The sequence below is a fragment of the Meriones unguiculatus genome, chromosome 16, assembly GCF_030254825.1.
Source record: "Meriones unguiculatus strain TT.TT164.6M chromosome 16, Bangor_MerUng_6.1, whole genome shotgun sequence".
Classification (NCBI taxonomy): Eukaryota; Metazoa; Chordata; class Mammalia; order Rodentia; family Muridae; genus Meriones; species Meriones unguiculatus.
This window is the reverse complement of record NC_083363.1, coordinates 38,067,026-38,088,555: the sequence shown is the minus strand read 5'-3', so window position 1 is coordinate 38,088,555 and position 21,530 is coordinate 38,067,026. Positions and strand designations below refer to the sequence as shown.

Sequence of the window (21,530 nt, the reverse complement as noted above, 5' to 3'; positions counted from 1 at the left end):
AGGCCAATCAGATTATGTCAGAGGCAGTCCCTCTTCACATTACTATGTAACCCAATTGGACTCTGAACTGCCCTGGGCTACATCTGTGCAGGGGTTCTAGGTTATCTCCATGAATAGTCCTTGGTTGGAGTATGAGTCACTGGGAAGTTCCCTATGTTCAAATTTTCTTGTTCTGTTGCTCTCCTTGTGGAGACCCTGTCCTCTCCAGCTCTTACTATTTCCCAGTTCTTACCTAAAATTCCGTTCACTCTGCCCAACAGTTGCCCATCAGGCTCAGCATCTGCTTTGATAGTCTGAAGGGCAGAGGCTTTCAGAGGCCCTCTGTGGTAGGTTCCTAGGTTGTTTCCTGTTTTCTTCTTCTTCTGATGTCCATCCTCTTTGCCTTTCTGGATCGGGATTGGACGTTTTAGTTAGGGTCCTCTCTCTTGCTTAGTTTCTTTAGATGCACAGGTTTTAGTGGGTTTGTCCTATGTTGTATGTCTATATGAGTGAGTATATACCATGTGTGTCTTTTTGCTTCTGGGACAACTCACTCAGGATGATCCTTTCCAGATCCCACCATTTACCTGCGAATTTCATGATTTCCTTATTTTTCATTGCTGAGTAATATTCCATTGTGTAGATGTACCACAATTTCTGCATCCATTCTTCAGTTGAGGGGCATCTGGGTTGTTTCCAGCTTCTGGCTATTACAAATAAAGCTGCTACAAACATGGTTGAGCAAATGTCCTTTTTGTGTACTTGAGCCTCTTTTGGATATATGCCCAGTAGTGGTATGGCTGGATCTTGAGGAAGCGCTATTCCTAGTTGTCTGAGAAAGCGCCAGATTGATTTCCAGAGTGGTTGTACAAGTTTACATTCCCACCAGCAGTGGAGAAGGGTTCCCCTTTCTCCACAACCTCTCCAGCATGTGTTGTCACTTGAGTTTTTGATCTTGGCCATTCTCATGGGTGTAAGGTGAAATCTCAGGGTTGTTTTGATTTGCATTTCCCTAATGGCTAATGAGGTTGAGCATTTCTTTAAGTGCTTCTCTGCCATTCGGTATTCCTCTACAGAGAATTCTCTGTTTAGCTCTGTTCCCCATTTTTTAAGTGGATTACTTGGTTTGCTGCTTTTCAGCTTCTTTAGTTCTTTATATATACTGGATATGAGTCCTCTGTCAGATAAAGGGTTGGTGAAGATTCTTTCCCAATCTGTAGGTGGTCGCTTTGTTTTGATGACGGTGTCCTTTGCTTTACAGAAGCTTTTCAGTTTCATGAGGTCCCATTTATTGGTTGTTGCTCTTAGAGTCTGTGCTGTTGGTGTTCTGTTCAGGAAGTTTCCCCCTGTACCAATGAGTTCTAGGGTATTTCCCACTTTTTTTTCAAGCCGATTTAATGTGTCTGGTTTTATGTTGAGGTCTTTGATCCACTTGGACTTCAGTTTTGTGCAGGGTGACAAGTATGGATCTATTTTCATTTTTCTACATGTAGACATCCAGTTAGACCAGCACCATTTGTTGAAGATGCTATCTTTTTTCCATTGTATGGTTTTGGCGTCTTTGTCAAAGATCAGGTGTCCATAAGTGTGTGGGTTTATTTCTGGGTCCTCTGTTCGGTTCCATTGATCCACCATTCTGTTTCTATGCCAGTACCATGCAGTTTTTAAAACTGTTGCTCTATAGTACAACTTAAGATCAGGAATGGAGATACCTCCAGAAGATCTTTTATTGTAGAGGATTGTTTTAGCAATTCTGGGTTTCTTGTTATTCCATATGAAATTGAGAATTTTCCTTTCCAGGTCTGTAAAGAATTGTGTTGGTAATTTGATGGGCATTGCATTGAATCTGTAGATTGCTTTTGGTAAGATGGCCATTTTTACTATGTTAATCCTACCAAGCCATGAGCATGGGAGATCTTTCCATCTTCTCATATCTTCTTCTAATTCTTTCTTCAGAGATTTGAAATTTTTTTCATACAAGTCTTTGATTTCCTTGGTTAGGGTTACTCCGAGGTACCTTATGTCATTTGTGGCTATTGTGAAGGGTGTTGTTTCCTTAATTTCTTTCTCAGTCCTTTTGTCTTTTGTATACAGGAGGGCTACTGATTTTTTTGAGTTAATTTTGTATCCTGCCACTTTGCTGAAGGTGTTTATCAGCTGTAGGAGTTCCCTGGTAGAGTTTTTGGGGTCACTCACGTATACTATCATATCATCTGCAAATAGTGATAATTTGACTTCTTCCTTTCCAATTTGTATCCCCTTGATCTCCTTCAACTTTCTTATTGCTCTAGCAAGGACTTCCAACACTATGTTGAAGAGATATGGAGAGAGTGGGCAGCCTTGTCTTGTCCCTGATTTCAGTGGGATTGCTTTAAGTTTCTCTCCATTCAGTTTGATGTTGGCTATAGGCTTGCTGTATATCGCCTTTACTATGTTTAGATATGTGCCTTGTATCCCTGATCTCTCCAATACTTTGAACATGAATGGATGTTGGATTTTGTCAAAGGCTTTTTCAGCATCTAGGGAGATTATCATGTGGTTTTTTTCTTTCAGTTTGTTAATATGGTGGATCACATTGATGGATTTCCGTATATTGAACCACCCCTGCATACCTGGGATGAAGCCTACTTGGTCATAGTGGATAATATCTTTGATGTGTTCTTGGATTCGGTTTGCAAGTATTTTATTAAGTATTTTTGCATCAATGTTCATAAGGGAGATTGGCCGGAAATTCTCTTTCTTTGTTGAGTCTTTGTGAGGTTTAGGTACCAAGGTGACTGTGGCTTCATAGAATGAATTTGGTAATATTCCTTCTGTTTCTATTTTGTGGAATAGTTTGAAGAGAATTGGTGTTAGCTCTTCTTTGAAGGTCTGATAGAATTCTGCGCTGAAGCCATCTGGTCCTGGGCTTTTTTTGGATGGGAGACTTTTGATGACCACCTCTATTTCTTTGGGGAATATAGGTCTATTTAGTTGATTTACCTGGTCCTGGTTCAGCTTTGGTAAGTCAAATCGATCAAGAAAATTGTCCATTTCATTTAGATTTTCAAATTTTGTGGCATATAGACTTTTGAAGTAAGTCCTAATGATTGTTTGGATTTCCTCAGTGTCTGTAGTTATATCCCCCTTTTCATTTCTGATTTTGTTGATTTGGGTGGTGTCTCTCTGCCTTTTAGTTAGCCTGGCTAAGGGTTTGTCGATCTTGTTGATTTTCTCAAAGAACCAGCTCTTGGTTTCATTGATTCTTTGAATTGTTTTATTTGTTTCCAATTGATTGATTTCAGCCCTGAGTTTGATTATTTCCAGCCGTCTACTCCTTCTTGGTGTGTCTGCTTCTTCTTTTTCTAGGGTTTTTAAGTGAGCCATTAGGGTGCTTGAATGAGCTGTCTCGAATTTCTTTTTGAAGGCACTTAGTGCTATGAACTTTCCTCTTAGCACTGCTTTCATTGTGTCCCATAAGTTCGGGTATGTTGTGTCTTCATTTTCATTGATTTCTAGAAAGACTTTAATTTCTTTCTTTATTTCTTCCCTGACCCAGCTGTCATTTAGTAACAAGTTGTTCAGTTTCCATGTGTGTGTAGGCTTTTTGTTATTTCTGTTATTGTTGAGGTCCAGCTTTATTCCATGGTGATCAGACAAGATACATGGGATTATTTCAATCTTCTTGTATTTGTTGAGGCTTGCTTTGTGACCCACTATGTGGTCTATTTTGGAGAAGGTTCCATGAGGTGCTGAGAAGAAGGTAAATTCTTTTTTGTTTGGGTGTAAAGTTCTGTAAATGTCTGTTAGGTCCATTTGATTCATGACCTCTGTCAGAGACATTGTTTCTTTGTTTAATTTCTGTTTGGTTGACCTGTCCTTTGTTGAGAGTGGGGTGTTGAAGTCTCCCACTATTAATGTGTGTGGATCTATATGTGCTTTAAATTTTATCAATGTTTCTTTCACAAATGTGGGTGCCCTTGTATTTGGGGCATATATGTTCAGGATTGTGATGTCTTCCTGGTGGAATTTTCCCTTGATGAGTATGAAGTGTCCTTCCCCATCTCTTTTGATTAATTTTGGTTGAAAGTCTATTTTATCAGATATTAGAATGGCTACTCCTGCTTGCTTCTTGGGTCCGTTTGCTTGGAAAGTCGTCTTCCAACCCTTTACCCTCAGGTAATGTCTATCTTTGTGTCTTAGGTGTGTTTCTTGTATGCAACAGATTGCTGGGTTTTGTTTACGTATCCATTCTGTTAATCTGTGTCTTTTTATTGGAGAGTTGAGTCCATTGATGTTGAGAGAGATTAATGACCAGTGGCTGTTAGATCTCTTGATTTTGATGTTGGCTGTGGTCATCAGGTTGTGTGTTTGGTTGCTTTTTGTTTTACTGAAGTGAGGTTATTTATTTCCTGTGTTTTCTTGAATGTAGCTAGCTTTCTTGGGTTGTATTTTCCCTTCCAGTGTCTTCTGTAATGCTGGATTTGTTTGTAGGTATTGTTGAAATTTGTTTTTGTCATTGAATATCTTGTTTTCTCCATCTATGAGGACTGAGAGTTTTGCTGGGTATAGTAGCCTGGGCTGACATCTGTGTTCTCTTAGGGTCTGCATGATATCTGTCCAGGCCCTTCTGGCTTTCATAGTCTCTGTTGAAAAGTCAGGTGTGATTCTAATGGGTTTGCCATTATATGTTACTTGGCCTTTTTCCCTTGCAGCTTTTAGTATTTTTTCTTTGGTCTGTATACTTACTGTTTTGATTATTATGTGGCGGGAGGATTTTCTTTTCTGGTCAAATTTGCTGGGTGTTCTGTAGGCCTCATGTATTCTAATTGGCCTCTCCTTTAGCTTGGGGAAATTTTCTTCAATGATTTTGTTGAAAATATTTTCTGGGCCTTGGAGAAGGGAGTCTTCTTTTTCCTCTATACCTATTATTCTTAGGTTTTGTCTTTTCATATTGTCTTGCATTTCTTGGACGGTCTGTGTCAGGAATTTTTCAGATTTAACATTTTCTTTGACAGATACATCGATTTCTTCCATTGTATCTTCTACACCTGAGATTCTTTCTTCCATCTCTTGTAGTCTGTTGGTTATGCTTACCTCTGTAGTTCCTGTTTTCTTCCCTAGATTCTTCCTTTCCATTATTTCTTCCATTTGTGTTTTCTTTAATTTTTCCAATTCTATCTTCAGGTCTTGAGTTGTTTTGTTTACTTCCTTCACCTGTCTGATTGTACTTTCCTGTTTTTCTTTTAGTTCCTTCAACTCTGTTTCTTTCATTTCATTCAGTGTTTTAAGCATTTCCTTTCTAAAGGCCATAAACTGTTTGGCTGCAGCTTCCTCTATTTCTTTACGGATGGCAATATTCTGTTTGAGTTTATCTTCCTCTATGTCTTTACGAATCTTATTTGTTTCCTCTGTTATCATCTTCATGAGCATACTTGTTAGGTCATCTTCTTGGATTTCAGTTATGGTGGGGTGTCCAGGGCTACTTGCCCCTGGGTAACTGGGTTCTGGAGATGCCATATTGCTCTGTCTTTTGTTGCTTGAGCTTTTACGCTGGCCTCTACCCATTGTGTTATCTTAGGAGTTTGGGGTTATTTTCTGGTGGTTCCTGGGGATCCTGTGGGGGAGAGAATCCCCTTTGCAGAAAGCTGGATTTTCCTGAAGGATGTCTTCTCAGCTTTTTGGGTATAGTCCCTGGATGGCTGGTGTTTTTTCAGGAGTTCCTCACCTCAGGGATATAGACCTGAGTGGTAACTATGGTCTTTGTTAGTCGAGAGGGTTCTCCTCTCACCCAGGGAAGTCCTGAGGGCAGCTGCCCTGTTTCTGGGTTTCTTGTTGTAAATTTAATGATCAGCTGCTGTGACCCAGTTGGACATCAGGCGCGCCTCAACTGTTTGCGCTTGTGTCTGGAGCACAGCTGAGTGCTGGCGCCTCGGCCCCACTAGACTGCTAGACTTTTTCTAGGGAAGGATTGGGTGATTTAGATCAGTACAGTTTCCTTCCTTCCCCGTGGATTCTCTGGAGACACGGACTCCTAGTGTCTTTTTTTGCCCTGGCGCACACTGCTCAGTGTCCGCCAGCTGGCTGGCCACAGAAATTTGCCTGTGCCTGGAGCACAGCTGTGTGATGGCGGCTCAGTCTCTGCCAGCTGTCTGGTGCGCAGAAACTGCCTGTGTCTGCCTTTGTGGCTTTTGGGAGTCTGAGTGGCTCCCTAAGGTGGGTAATTTTCCGGGGACCTTTTCAGGTTGGGGGTGAGCTGAGTGCTCTGAGATCAGACCCGCTGTTTCTATCTCTGGCGGCGAATCAGGCGCGCAGGCAGGCAGGGCTCTATGCCGGAACCTGGGTCCCCGGCTCTGGCTCCGGGCTGGCTCCTGGGGTGCCCGTGGAACCCGCCCGAGTCTTTTCCAGGGGATGTCTGGGTGACCTAAGGCCGGTCCCAATCGTTTCCTGTACCCTGGGGTTATCTCTCGACTGAAAATTCCAGTCTCTGATAGTGTGGTGCCCAAGGTTCAGTCTGGGACCGTGACCAGAGACACTGGCTTGTGGCTCTGGGCTGGGGCTGGGGCTGGCGGCTGGCAGCCTAATTCCTTTTTTTATATTTAACACCATATCATGGAAGTGATTCTGTATCAGTTTCAAGTGTTAACCGAATACAATCTAGAATCATCTAGTGAGAGAGTCACAGTGACAGACTGTGGGAATGTCTGTGAAATTGTCTTGATTATGTTTATCAGTGTGGAAAGGCTCACGCACTGTGGGTGATTCCATTCCCTGAGCAGTGACTCCTGAGCTGTATAAGAGTAGAGGAGAATCCAGCTGTGTGTAAGCGTGTGCATTCATACATGGCTGTGTGCTCTTGATTTTGAATGTCATCTAACTAAAGGCTTAAGGTTCTTGTACTTTGACCTCCTACAGCGACCAACTATAACCTGGGACAGCAATCTGAAAAAGTCCCTTTAAGCTGCTTTTCTCAGAGTGTTTCCTCACAGCAGCAGGAGTACAGCTAGGGCAGACTTAGCCACATGTGTAACTAGAGTACATTTTTCGGGCAGTTTCTGTTGAATTGAGATGGATGCCAATACGCTGGTATTTCCATTTAGTGTTTTGACATTTATTAAATAGAGTTTTCCCTTAGTGATTGGGAATGCCAATTTAAATCATTTTTACTGAATTTCCATACATACTTGGATTGACTTCTGAATGTTCCACGCTTCTGTTCCTTCTGTTTCAAGGATTTTCTCGATATTGTTGCTTATTTGGTTCCTTGGCACATAGCCAGCATCTAGTAAATATTTGGATATTTTACTGTAAAGTATGCATGCTGCTTTTTTTCTGTGGCTTATAAGTTGACTGAAAAAGTAGTTTCAGCAAGCCCTTAGTGATGACAGCAATGTAGACACAAGAATATAGCTGTTTAGGTAGACTTTTAAAAAACATATTGGTTAGTTTTGGTTTATTTGTTGCATACTGACATTATTTATAGTACACAAAGTTATTTCAGGCAAAATCTTAATGAAGAATAAGAGAAAAGCTATTGTTTCTAGTGTTAAATGTTAAAACCTAAGCATTGTGTTTATTTGTATATGCCATGTACTGTGTATATATTCATAAACGTTAGAAGTTCATGGCCTCATTATGTTCAAGTACATGACTCCCCCATGGACAAGGTTCTTTTGGGGTTATGACAGTGTTTTAGAAGAATTTGGAGGGCTTAATACTTTGGTAGTTTTGGCTTCAGGACGGAGCCTGCCCCACTCCCAACCCCCAGCACACACACACACACACACACCAAGTTCCTGAGTTTCTAAGGAGGAAGCAGTTTCATTTCTCCTAATAGTGACTCCTGGAGTGTGGTCCCCACAGACTGTGGATGTTCTCCCAGGAGTCTCTGGGTGGTCTGCTGGCTGGTTCTTAAAATTCTAAGGTTTATAATATGACCATTTCTGTAGTCTGTTTTATAGCATGGATTAATAATTTACTCGTGATATTTCTAAAGTGTTTTCTCAGATGCCATTCTTCCAATGAATAATGATGAGGTTTCTTTCCACTGCTATGGTGGGTATAGGTGCCTTAGTGTAGTACTCATTTTCCTTCTCATGAACTAATCCACAATGTGAAATTGAGAACTGCTATTTCAGAGTAATCAAACTGTGTTTATATGATTATAAAAGCCTGGAGAAGTGCATCAGTGGCAATTTAAAATACTAAAATTATTATTTATTTTTAAAGCTGAAACCCCAGTTTGCATGTTTTAAAAAAATGAGTCTTTATTTGGCCAGAAAGCAATGGTTCTATTTCCAAACTGGAAACAATGCCATCCAAGTGCCTCGGAGCAATGAACTTAGTAGAAGACAGTGTGTTTCAGCTGATAGCATGTGCTTACCTGTATGAATCCAGGCCAAGATTTTTTTCTGGATTTTGTCATTGATTAACTGTGAGTTCTTGGTCAAAATATTTCAATTTCATGCTTTTCTTAACAAGGTGTTAGAAGGTTTGCCAGGCCATGTTTAAGTTCTTAGTGTGACACATTCACTCATTCAGTTAGTATCACATCGAGTATCAGTTCTAATGCTAGATGCTAGTGTGATTGACAGGATGTATCAGAGTCTGATTAAAAGCGATTAGGGGATGGAGCTAGGAAAGGAAACTCACCTTTAGAATATAGCATGATTGTCTGTGTGCCCAATAAAGGTCTGAGGAGCTTGAAGTGTTGGTGCACACACATAATGCCAGCATTCAGCAAGTTGAGGAAAGAAGATTGCTAGTTTGATTCCAGTCTGGGCAGTGTAGTGAGACTGTCTCAAAAGCCAACAAACAAAAGTAGTGTTCTGAGCCTTCCAAGAACTAGGGCTTAGGAGAGAGGTCAGTGAGACCTGTGTTTAGTGTTAAAAGTTGGTTGAAGTCAGTGTGACAGTTTGGGAAAGAATATTCTAGCCTGATAGAACAGTAGGTTCGAAGGGTGAGCTTTGTGCCCATAGCAGCGAAGTGGTTAAGAGTGAAGAATAAGTGATTTGGACAGAGACATAAAAGAACAGATAAATAGACCCCTGCCATTAAGACTAACTGCCAATAACAAATGCTGCTTGTATTTGCTACAGGTAAGTTAATTTTGGATGGTTAGATGAATGAAAGGAGATTGGCACTTGCTCTGTCTTTCCTAGGGTTGAGGAAAGCTACTCAAATTAGAATCTATGGAAATATGAATAAAGGCTTTCATTCTGTATGTCCATAGTGTGTGCATAGGTAATGTGTGAAAGGCAGACATTGGATTGGGTGTCTTCTTCAGTTGCTCTCTCCAGTATTTTTTGAGACAGGTTTCCCCACTGCCTAATAATGTTATTTTAGCTATGCATAGTACAAAGATATTTTTGTCTTGTTTTCTAAGTAAGCTAATGGAAACTATTTGAGAACAAAAACACTGTAATAAAATAATTTTTAATTATCTCCTTTAAATTTAGCATTTTATTATTTTTGTTTCTTTTTACTTAAAACAGTTGATACTTAAAGTAGACTTGAAATGTTTGCACAGCCCGTGCTCATGTCAAGCACACCTTTGAGGATATGGAATGCTTTCTTCTTGCAGGAGTGTTGTCACTTCAGTGCATCATGCCTGTCTGTTTTTTGATCCAGTGTAATTAAATAATAGATTTTATTTCATAACCTTTCAGAAGCAATAAAAATAAAATCCGGTTCACCAGACTTGTTTATTCTGTCCTATGCCTTCTCAGAGTTTAGACAGGACCTTTCTCTGCACACCAAAGAGACTTTAAACAGTCCTTTCACGTCAGTGGTCTTGGCAGTGAACATTAAGTTAAAACTTGCACTTTAAAAAGCGGAAGCATGGTATTCTCTAGAAATATCTAAGAGTTAAATCTAGCATAGGTGAAATGATACTTTGGTTATAGAGCTTTTAATAGCTACTTGATTATTTAAAGATCAGTTCCATGAAAAGTATACACACGAGGGAACTGTAATTTAATGCATTTCTAACTTGGTCTTTGGTCTTCACCAAAGAAATTTTGTTTTTTACACCATGAATGGTAGGTGTGTGTATGCACATGGGCGTCTGCGTTTCTGTGTGTACATGTGTGCATATACACACACACAACACAGCCATGTGTTCACATGTGGGCAGAGGCGGATGTTGAATGTCTTTCTCTATCACTAGCTCTCTCCCTTATTTATTGAGCCAGAACCTCGCACTGAACCTGGAGCTTACCATTTTGGCTGACCAAGAAATCTAGGGAATCCTGTCTCCAAATTCTGCCCCCCATGTTGGAATTACAGGGGTGCCAATATGCCTAATGTTTGCCTGGGTACTAGCAATCCAGACGTAGGTGCTTATGGTTGCAAGTAGATAGGTAGGTAGATAGATAAATAGATAGATAGATAGATAGATAGATAGATAGATAGATAATAGATAGGTAAGTAAATAAGTAAGAAAATAAATAACTACAAAAAACACTTTACAATGCTGTCATCTCCCCACTCCTTCATAGGAACTGCAGGCATTCACATGTACACATATGCACCCATAGTGTACATGTGAACACACATGCACGCCTATGCTGTTTATGCCTACATATATGAGAAAGAGCATATAATAAGGTATAGAGAGGTCAATTTATGACCTCCACATTTACATGCACACACAGGCATGTACACTGAAGCATACATACATGCCCCACACGCCAAGAAGAAAAAAATTAAAGGAGAGAGAGAGAATACCTAAAATACAGGAGGCGTCCAGTGGTGTGCTCAGCAAGTTCTAGTTTATTCTTGTTATTGGTGCTGCCCTTTCTTAAATTAACTCTTGGAATCTGGAATTACAGTTTTCATCACTGGACCACATTGTTTATTTGGTAGTGGACACTTCCCACTTACTTCTATTTTTAAATTCTCTGAACAGAAATAATTTTTAAAGGGGATGAATTCTACTTTAGGCATTTGGGGGATAGACTTGAAGAGTCCTATGGTTCTGGGTATGTTCATCCCTTCATCCTAAGCAAGTTCCTCTCAGTAGAGCCCTCTTACTGTCTGCCTTCTGCCTGACTTTGACCCAGAAGAGGCCCAAGGAGATCCGAGAGTGAATGAATGTCCAGTGACATTGGTCTCCCTATCAGGTGACTGTCTCTGACTTCAGAGCTCAGGTGACTGCTGGCTGTCTGCCTCTTACTCCCTAGGCCTAGGGTTTCTGCTATTGCTAGACCTATGTGCAGAGCATGGTGGGCGGGGCTAGGCAGCCATAGCAGCTTCTCTGGTCGTTTTTTGCAGACTTTTAGTTACTCTGCTCAGTTCTTTACCAATGATCCCTACTGTGCTGCCTATTTTCCTCTAAAACTCTGATTGATAAACATTCAAGCTGATGGATGGATGGATGGATGGATGGATGGATGGATGGATGGATGGATGGATGGTAGGTGAGTAAATCAATAAGATCTCTTATGAAGTCAGCCACAATGGTGCCCTATACACACATAGATTAGTTGGGACTCAGCCAGATAAAATTTGAAAACTGAGGTTTTCTTCAAATCCTTATTAAAGACCAGGACACACAGTTTAGTTTGTCTCTGGGACAGAAACACATCAGATGGTATCACCATTAACCCAGAATGAGCAAGGATTCTTTCCAGGGACATTTTAGATAGTCTACAGCAATGTCTTTAAGACCCTTAAAATAAGTCACCTCAATAAAGCTCATTTCTCTTGTGTAATTTTGCAGCCTGGTGAGCCTAATGCATCCCTCCACACAGCATGTAAGTTCTGGTCATTGACTGAGTACCTTGATTTCTAGCACAAGCTCATTCAGCTAGTTTAGAATCCACTTTTAGTATAGTCATAGTAGCTGCCATTATGATTGCACCCCATCACTAAAAGTGAGCAGCCTTAAGCTTAGAAGTCTGGTGATCGCTAGAGACTATGTTCTGAGTTTCTTTTTTCTCTAACTTTCTTACTGATTCATGCATTTGCTTTCCTCCTTTGCTTCTCATTCGCATAATTTGCACTTCACAGCCCCTAACCTCTGTTCAGTGTCTGTACTGAATGAACAGAGTCCAGTGTCCAGTTTAACAGAGCATGTCTTTGAACCTGCATGCCTCCCCTTTTCATTCAGCCTTTCTAGAACATTGTATTTGAAGATTTACCCACTGTAAGCTCACTTTCCTGGTAATCTAGGGAAAGACATAAACTACTTTGGTTCACTCTATAGTTTTAGGCATTTTCTGTTCTCTGCGTTTTTTTTTTTTTTCACTCGCTCATTTATTTAAACACCCTGACATGAAACAGGCCTTGAGTTGCTTAGTTGGTTGTGGTGAGTCAGCACAGTGTCCATGCATTGGTGACATGCACAGAGTGGGACACAGAAGTCCCCTTGTTCGTGCCGTCCTGTGCATGTCCCCTGTGTCTGCCTCAACCATCAGTCCTCACTGTGGCTTTTTCATATTGCCTACGTGGAATTTTACTTCACTCTTATATGAGGCAATGAGGAGTTTCATCCTGGAAAGGAAGCTTTCTACCTTTGGAGAGATCCTTTGACTGTGGAATAACAGTGCTGAACTGGTTGAAATCTTTCAAGGCACCCAGGTAGCACCAGAAAGTGAATTAGAGAAGACCTCAGTACAGTGGTTCTCAACCTTCCTAATCCTGAGCCCCTTTAATACATTGTCTCATATTGTGGTGACTCCAACCATACAATTAATTTTGTTGTTACTTCATAACTGTAATTTTGCTACATATTGTAATGTTAGTATCTGTGTTTTCCAGTGGTCTTAGGTGATACCTGTGAAAGGAACATTCAACCCCAAAGGGTTAGTGACCCACAGGTTTAGACTACTGCCTCATGGGTTTTAGAAGGCTGAGGAAATTGTACCTTCTCTGTGATGGTATGAATACTACTGAGGCCTTAGCATTCATTATATCTTTATTTGAATGACTCTTAGAACAATATCCCCATTTTGGCTTCCATTATCCAAAGCCAAATGTTTTCTCAGCCACCATATATTATCCGTCTCATCTCTTCCCCTTTATATGTACATTGCCCCTTCTGCTCATGCCAGCCAAGAGAGGGTCATTACTAAGCGATACCTGGCACTCTCTGCTCACACTACATTATTTCCCTTGATTGTTACAATGACAGAGGATTCTGTTAGCTAACCTTGAGCCCTTCTCAATATCCTCAAGTTGAGGTAAGGGCTGGCATCAGGAACCTGACTTTTCATTTAGCTTTACATACACGGCTCAGAATATGATGAAACTATATACAACACATATCACTTTTCCTATCTAAGCAGTCTTTGGATATGAAATTTGCATAAAGGCTGCCTTCTCAAAGGGACTGAAAAGGAAGGATATACAAATCACATCTAACCTTTAAAAGCTGAAAACAAAGGGCAGGTGGTAAGCAGAGACCAATCTCTTTTTCATTCAGTAGGAACTGTAGTGCTGTCATGTGATTTTACAACTGTCTTTGGCTTTCAAATTTATCTAGAACTATTGGGGAGAGTCCTGAAGTAATTAACTATCACCTGCTGATTTGTGTATCATGGTAAATTGTTTATCTTTACTACTAAGTAAGATCTAAGCTTGTGCTTCCTCCTGTACTCACAGTTAATTTGGCTCATTGATATTTCTACTTGCATAGCTAAATAGATTTTACTGTGACAGTTGACTTCCATCTTCATCTTACCAAGTCCACTTTTATGATTCTTAATTTCTTCACTCACTGATGCAAACATCTAATTCTAGACCCAGACATAAATTACACCCTGTAAATACAGGAATTGAAAAATATAAAAGCAAAAGACGCTTTGTCCAATGGTATTCATCCCTCTTTAGTTCTTACTGGCCAAACAGTGGGATCAGAAAATTTTGCCATTTAAAACTAGAACTACAAAACCATGTGCACATTAAGGTATGCATTGTATTTCAGGAAAGGTGATTTACATGAAAGGTTATTAGAACAATTACTTTTTTATTAAAAGGATCCAACATAATTTTCTTTTTTAATTTATAGTTAATTTACACATTGTGAGACATAGTTGTCAGTGATACAAGCCTGTGTTGTGTGTGTGTGTGTATAAAATGATAAGCACTCTCACACGAATCTACAAATAATTTTACATTGCTCCATATGAGTTATTTTCATCCCTTGTTTATATTGCAGTAAATGAAAATGTTCAATATTCGTTCAACAGCGGCTTTTAATCTTTATAAATACTAACAGTTGGAAATTTCTTATGCTACTCCCAAATCTCATTTCTGCTTTCTAAATCAACATATGACTTTTATCTGAGGCTTGACTATATAAATGACATTATCTTACTTAAGCATCAGATCACATGCATTTATAAACTACTATTTGAGGGAAAATGTCAGGATGGTTTGTAGAATCTTTTTTCTAAAGGAATGGCTCTTGAAGCTCCTTAGACATATGCCTGTGATATGGATTTGTGCATTGCAGTAGCACAGAGATGACCCAGTGAGTCAAGCAGTAATGTGTAAAAATTAATAATCTCAGTGTTCTGTGGTATTCCTCAGGACATACCGTACCAGCATGGTAAGCCACACTGTAACTGAGTGTCTGTGCACGCTCCTGCCCTCCGCCTGAAGTTGGTGCTGAGTCTCAGCAACAGAAACTGTAGTTCCAAAAGTCTAAAATTGACACTTTCCCCTTATATTTTTTCTCGACAAGAATTCAAAATTATAAAACACAATTTGCCAAGACCAAGAGGAATAGCAATGCAGTGTCTGAGATCACTTTTCTTCTTTCCAGGAATTACTCTTTCATGTTACTTTCCCTTGCCTTTTGGTAAGCTTGCTCATTATTATATTGTACTCTGATGGAATCATAACATAGACCTGTGTTTTATACAGTGAACTAAATTAGACCTACTTGTGAAAATCTGCAAATGCTCTACAAAAGGAGTGCAGCACGGGGCCATGGAGGTTCACAGAGACTGAACCACCAACCAAAGAACATGCATGAGCTGATCCTAGGCCCCCTGCACATATGTAGCAGATGTGCAGCTTGGGCTTCATGTGGATTCCATGTGCTGCAGAGCCCCTCTCTGACTCTGATGCCTCCCTGTGGATCACATTCCCCTAACTGGGCTGCCTTTTCTGGCCTCAATGGGAGAGGATTCACCTAGCCCTGCAGCTATTTAATGTGCCTGGGCTGGGCAGGTTGGTACCCAAGGGGGAACCTCCCTATTCTCTGAGGAGAAGGAAAGAGAGGATAGGGGTAGGAGGTACAAGGTGGGGACTGAAAGGAGAAGAGGGAGGGTGCAATCAGGCTGTCAAGTGAATAAATAACATAAATAATTAAAATAATATTTTCTATCATTTATTATAATTTATTCAATTTGTATCCTGGCTGTGGTCCACTTCCTCACCTCCTCCCAAGCCCACCCTCTCTCCCTCTTCTCCCCCTATGCCCTTCCCTAGTTCACTGATAGGGGAGGTCCTCCTCCCCTTCTATTTGACCCTAGTCTATCAGGTCTCATCAGGACTGATTGCATTGTCTTCCTTTGTGGATTGGCAAGGCTGCATCCCACAGGGGGAGGTGATCAGAGAGCCTGCCACTGAGTTAATACCAGAGACAGTCCCTGCTCAACATCCTTAGTCATCAGTGAGAGGCAAATCAAAAAAAACACTGAGATTTCATCTTATACTCATTAGAATGGCTAAGATCAAAAACTCAAGTGACAATACATGCTGGAGAAAGAGGAACACTACTCTATTGCTGATTGGAGTGTAAACTTGTACAACCACTTTGTAAATTAATATAGCGCTTTCTCAGAAAATTAGGAATAGAGCTACCTCAAGATCAAGCTATACCACTCCTAGGCATATATCCAAAATATGCTGAACTGTACAGCAAGGACATTTGCTCACCCTTTTCTGGGTTCCATGAGTACTAGACACACATGTGATGCACTTAGATACATGCAAGTAAAACATTGATTTGCATAACATCAAATAAACATTTTTCTAATTAGCATCGCTAAGTTAGCAGTCTAGTATTCATCTTGGTTTCATTTGCTATCACTGTGATAAATACTCTCCCAAACACTATTTCAGGGAGGGAGAAGGTTTGGTGCTCACAGTTCCAGTTGCAGTACATCAGTGTGGAAAGGCAAGTGGCAGGAGCCTGAAGAAGCTGGTGACTGTCCCAGTCAAGAGCTTGAGTCAGTGCAGCATGCTAGTGCTCTCCCTGCTGTCTGCTTGCACTGGAACCAGGGTCCAGCTCATGGCGGGTTTTCCCACCTTAATTAACCCAAATACAAAAATTCCTTACAAGAATGCCACAGGTCAGCATATGCTAGAAACTTCCTCACTGAGCTACCCTCGCTGGTGCTTCCAAGTCAAACTGACAACTGAAACTAAGCATCACAGTATTTGAACTGAAATTCGGCTTAGTAGTGGAATATTCAAGTTTTAGTACTGAGTCCACTAACATAAGGATCAAACTAAATTATGCTCGATTGCTTTTAACATTTGAAAAAGTCTAAAATAGTTTAGACTGGAAAGTGTTTTATAAATACCTTGTTTGCAAGATAAGAGAATGCTCTGGTAGTTACTGCCTATCCATCTATTTTCACATTCAGATCTGAGTAACCAAAAAATTAACTATGTCAGGCCTGCTGTCTTTACACAATAAATACAGTCATTGTTGACTGGAAATTTCCAAATCTTGGTAGGCCCACATGGATTGTGGCTTGACAATTCTCTAATGTATATCTCTGTTTATACATATATGCTTATATATATATTAATTTTTCTGGCTCCAAGGTCCTTCCAATTATAGCTTCATGATATTGTTAAACATTTGACTTTTCTGTTTGGCTTACTATTTTTCTATTCTGGAAAGAAGAATAATAAGACTAAAAATTAGATACATCTTTCATCGATTTGAATCATTTTTTATGTTTCAAAGGTCTAAGAGCAGAAGACCACTCAGCGGTGAAAACAGGGGGGCAGAACATGGGGTGGGAAGTCATTAAATCACTTCTCCTCTATTTTTAATACTCTGAAGGATAACTTTGTTTAGTAGCAAATGTGATTCTTTTCAAACTCTTTATTCTCAGTACTTAGCCTGTGGCTGTGAGCATCACTAACTTGGATGTTTTGAGACATTCTTTTCCTTCTCCTCCTCTTCCTCCTCCTCCTCCTCCTCCTCCTCCTCCTCCTCCTCCTGTTTCTTATTCTGCAGCTGTTCGTTTACAAGCAATGAAAATGCTTTGTGAGGCGAAGCCAGATGCTCTTGCCACTTGAAATAGACTTAGCTCCTATAAAACTTAACATTCGTTGAAAATGCATATCACAAAGTCTACTAAACATAGTAGCTTCTCCACACAGGCCAAGATACAGACCTGGCTGATCCCCTCGGATCAAGGTTGTGACTCTGTTGCCCGCTGCTGTTGCTCAGCAAGCCACATACTGTAAGCCTTGAGAAAGATCAAAATCTAAGTTGAAGTTCTGCTGTGTATAGTATTTTCATGCCAGTGTAAAGTTGCATAATTGTAACTAGAACATTGTAAGTCAGATAATGTGACTATTTCTATGAGTCTATTTTCAACACAATGCAAGCTATGACTAGTGATAATACTGTTGTAAGTAACAAATAATCTGGAAGACATATAAATCTAGCTGATATTACACTTTAATTGCTTAGAGTCATAGTTTATCTGTCTGGACTTCTCTCGTGGATTTGTCATCAGGACTAAATGATGTAATATTGAGAATATATGAAGTGTAGGACAATTCAATGGAGAACCAGCTTCTGACTTAACAATTATTCATGTATATCAAAGCTGGCTCCAAGGGTTGGTGAGAAAAGCCTCAGACATTAAGAGCTCTGCTCTTCTAGAGGATAGGAGCTGTACACATGTGGAGGTCAGAGAATGACTTGCTTGAAATCAGTTCTTTCTTCCCACCACATAGGGCCCTGGGATTCAAACTCAGGTTGTTAGGTTTGGCAGCAAGTGCTCTTAGCCGCAGAGTCATATTGCCCTACATAAATGCATTTCCAGACATACGCACCTTTAAAATATTTATTTTTCAAGAACCCTTTCTTCAAAAAACTCACAGGTAATTTTCAGCCATGACTAACCACAGGAGAGAGATGGGTGTTATGATTAGTGTTTGTTTGAGCCAAATGTCTGCTTGTGGAAAGGGCAATATTCTTTTAAGGAACATACCATCCACAGTCCTAAGAATCCACCGTCTCCGTATCTATTAACATCACAGATCACTGAAAAATCTCAAATGCCAGCAAAACATAGCTCATACCCAAGGGAAAAAGTTAATACAGATGACTTCGTAGGTGACATAGTTGCTGAGCTTAGTGAATAAGGATTGTAAGGTAGCCGTTACGTGTGTGTTCAGAAAGTAAAAAGGAATCTTTTAAGGGATATGTGTTCTATCCAGATAAGGAGATGAAGTTGCAGAGAACAAAGATGAACATAGAGATCCAAGCAGGGTTGGAGAGAAGTCTGGAGGCTCTGAAGTAGTTGCCAAGCAAACACCACAAAAGGGCACACAGTGCTAAGATGTGTAGGACCTCCCTTGATCTAGCATGAGGTCCTGGAAGTTTCATAGAACAGTAAGCCAGGAAAAGAAAGGGAAACAAGGTAACCATTAATACCAAGGACAACCAAGAAAATAAGCGCTTTATTTATTTTTCTGTGTGTATGTGTTTTTGTGTTTGGATTTTTGTTTTGATTTGTGTTTTTTTGTTTGTTTGTTTTTGCTAAGTCTACTTTTAAAAAATTTATTTATTTATTACAATTTATTCACTTTGTATCCCCTCTGCAGCCCTCTCCCTCATCTCCCCTCAGTCCTACCCACCCTCCCTCTTCTCCCCCTCTACCCTTTCCCTAGGTCCCTGATAGGGGAGGACTGCCTCTCCTTCTATCTGATCCTAGCCTATCAGGTATCATCAGGGCTGGTTGCATCATCTTCCTCTGTGCCCTGGCAATGCTGCACTCTCCAGTGGGAGGTGATCAAAGAGCCAGCCACTGAGTTCATGTCAGAGACAGCCCCTGTTCCCCATATTAGAGTAACCGCTTGGAAACTGAGCAGCATATGGGCTTCCTCTAAGCAGGGAATCTATGCCTGTATGCATGGTCCTTGGTTGGAGTATCGGTCTCTGCAGAGCTCCCTGGGCACAGGTGTTTTGTTCTGTTGGGTTTTTTTGTTTTGTTTTGTTTTGTTTGTTTTGTTTTGTTTTGTTTTTTGTGGAGCTCCTGTACCCTCCAGGTCTTTCTATCTCCCTCTTCTTCCATAAGGTTTCCGGCACTCTGCCCAAAGTTTGGATATGAATCTCAATATCTCCTTCAATACTCTGGTGGGTAGAGTCTTTCAACACTCAGGAGGCAGAAGCAAGGGGATCTCTGAGTTCAGAGGCAGCCTAAACTAGAGCAGGCCAACCAGGCTACATAATGAGACCCTGTCCTCTGCACTTCCCCCTCCCCTCTTTTCCTACCCCCAATCCATTCCTCCATTTCTTTTCACAAAGCACAGGCCTCCCATGGATAGCAACCAAACATGGCATATTAAGTTGCAGTAAGACTAAGCACCTCCCTTCTCCTCATGTTAAGGTTAGACAAGGCAACTCAGTATGAGGAAAAGGGTACCAAAATAGGCAAAAGAGTCAGACACAGCTCCTGCTCCCACTGTTAGAAGTCCACAAGAAGAGCAAGCTACACAACTCTTAACATTTATGCAGAGGGCCTCAGTCAGTCCCAAGGAGGCTCTGTGGTTGTCAATTCAGTCTCCATGAGGCACTATAAGCCCAGGTAGTTGATTCCATGGCTTTTCTTGTGGTGTCCTTCACCCCTCTAACTCCTACAATCCTTTCTCTTCCTCTTCCACAATATTCCCCAGGCTATGCCTCATGTTTAGCTGTAGGTCTCTGCATCTGTTTCCATCAGTTGCTGGATGAAGCCTCTCTGATGACAGCTGGACAACATACCAATCTATGAGTATAGCAGAATATCATTAGGAATCTATTTTTTCCCTATGTCTCTGGACTATCCCCCCTCCTCCAAGCAGTGTCAGGGGTGGGCTCCCTCTTGTGGCATGGGCCTCAAGTTGGACCAGTCATTGATTGGCCACTCCCACAAGTTCTGTTCCAGGTTTAACCAAGCACATCTTGTACGCAGGACGAATTGTAGGTTGAAGGTTTTGTGGCTGGGTTGGTGTCCCAGTCCCTCTGCTGGAAGTCTTACCTGGTTAACAAGAGATGGCCAGTTCAGGCTCTGTATCAACCATAGCTTGGAGTCTTAGCTAGGGTCACCCTAGGATATTCCTGGAGGTTTTCGTTGTACTAGGTTTCTAGCTCCACCCTCGCAAGCAAGAAATGCTCTCCCATTCCAGTTTTCTCTTCCAGTACTGTCTCCCTCCATCCTCCACCGACCTGATCCCTCTTGTTCCAATTCTCCCCCCCTCCCTTCAGTCCGTATTCTATTTCCCCTTTCCAGGGAGATTCATGCATCCCCTGTTGAGCTCTCCTTGTTACTGATCTTCTCTGGGTCAATGGATTGTAGCATGGTTATCCTTTACTTTGCAGGTAATGTCTACTTACAAGTGAGTAATACTGTGTGTGTCTTTCTGGAGACCCTGTCTTAAAATTTATTTTAAGTAAAAATAAAATCCAGTGATAGAAAAAAAAATATATATATATATATTGCTTTTATAACAAATGGTTTGGGGAAAATGGTACAAAATGTTGTGCTCTTCAGTCTTTATTATTTTTATTCTGTTTCTTGTTATCACATTTGCAAACTGCCATTTTATAGAGTATAATAGAGAGCATTGGGTATGGATGAGCCACTGAGTTTAGGGGAACCTATTAGTGATACATAACTCACCTGCTTCCTTGTTGGCATGAATAATATTTCTAATGTCTATAGTGTTTTTCATGTAGACACCACTTCTCCCATGTAAGAAAATAAAAAAATGTATTCATAAGCTGCTTCTCTGTATGTGTCTAGATAAATGGATATGTATCTCGGATTCTCTACACTGAGCAAATGCATCTTAGATGGTGATAGAAATATTTTTATTTGAAAAATTGAAGTATAAACATTTCCCTGACATTCTAACAGTTTTCAGGGGGATGTATGTTCCTAGTGAAAACTGCTAAGTTTCTTTGGGGGAAGATATATCATCTTTTCAACCCCCTCCTAAGGTTTCTTCTTAAATGGCTCACAGTTAAATTTAAGTTTCTATATTTAGATAAGATTCTGTTTATATACCAACTACCAGTATCCAGGAAATCCAGTGGGAAGGCTGACACAGGAGGAGTTGAGAGTCCTTTCTATAGTCTGCTCATTCAGAGACTGTTGAGGCTTATTTAGTTAGCAGGATGGCTTAAACATTCATGCAGAGGTCCTTCAGCACAAATGCACCATTTAATTTCAAATAATGAAGATGGCAGTGGGACACTTTCAAAAAGGAATCCTCAGGAGTATATGTTGTTGGTTTATTCCATTCCCAGAAAGGCACATGGTGGGGGTGGAAGAGCAGCTTTCGTATGTAAATATGTTTATAATACTGAAGATGGAGAGAGC

The 21,530-nt window shown here is 40.6% G+C and overlaps 1 protein-coding gene across 2 annotated transcripts in view; it reads left to right on the top strand.

Moving 5' to 3' along the window:
- Supt3h (SPT3 homolog, SAGA and STAGA complex component) overlaps positions 1-21,530 on the top strand; it is a 352,056-nt gene that overhangs the window by 205,435 nt on the left and 125,091 nt on the right. The window lies entirely within an intron of this gene.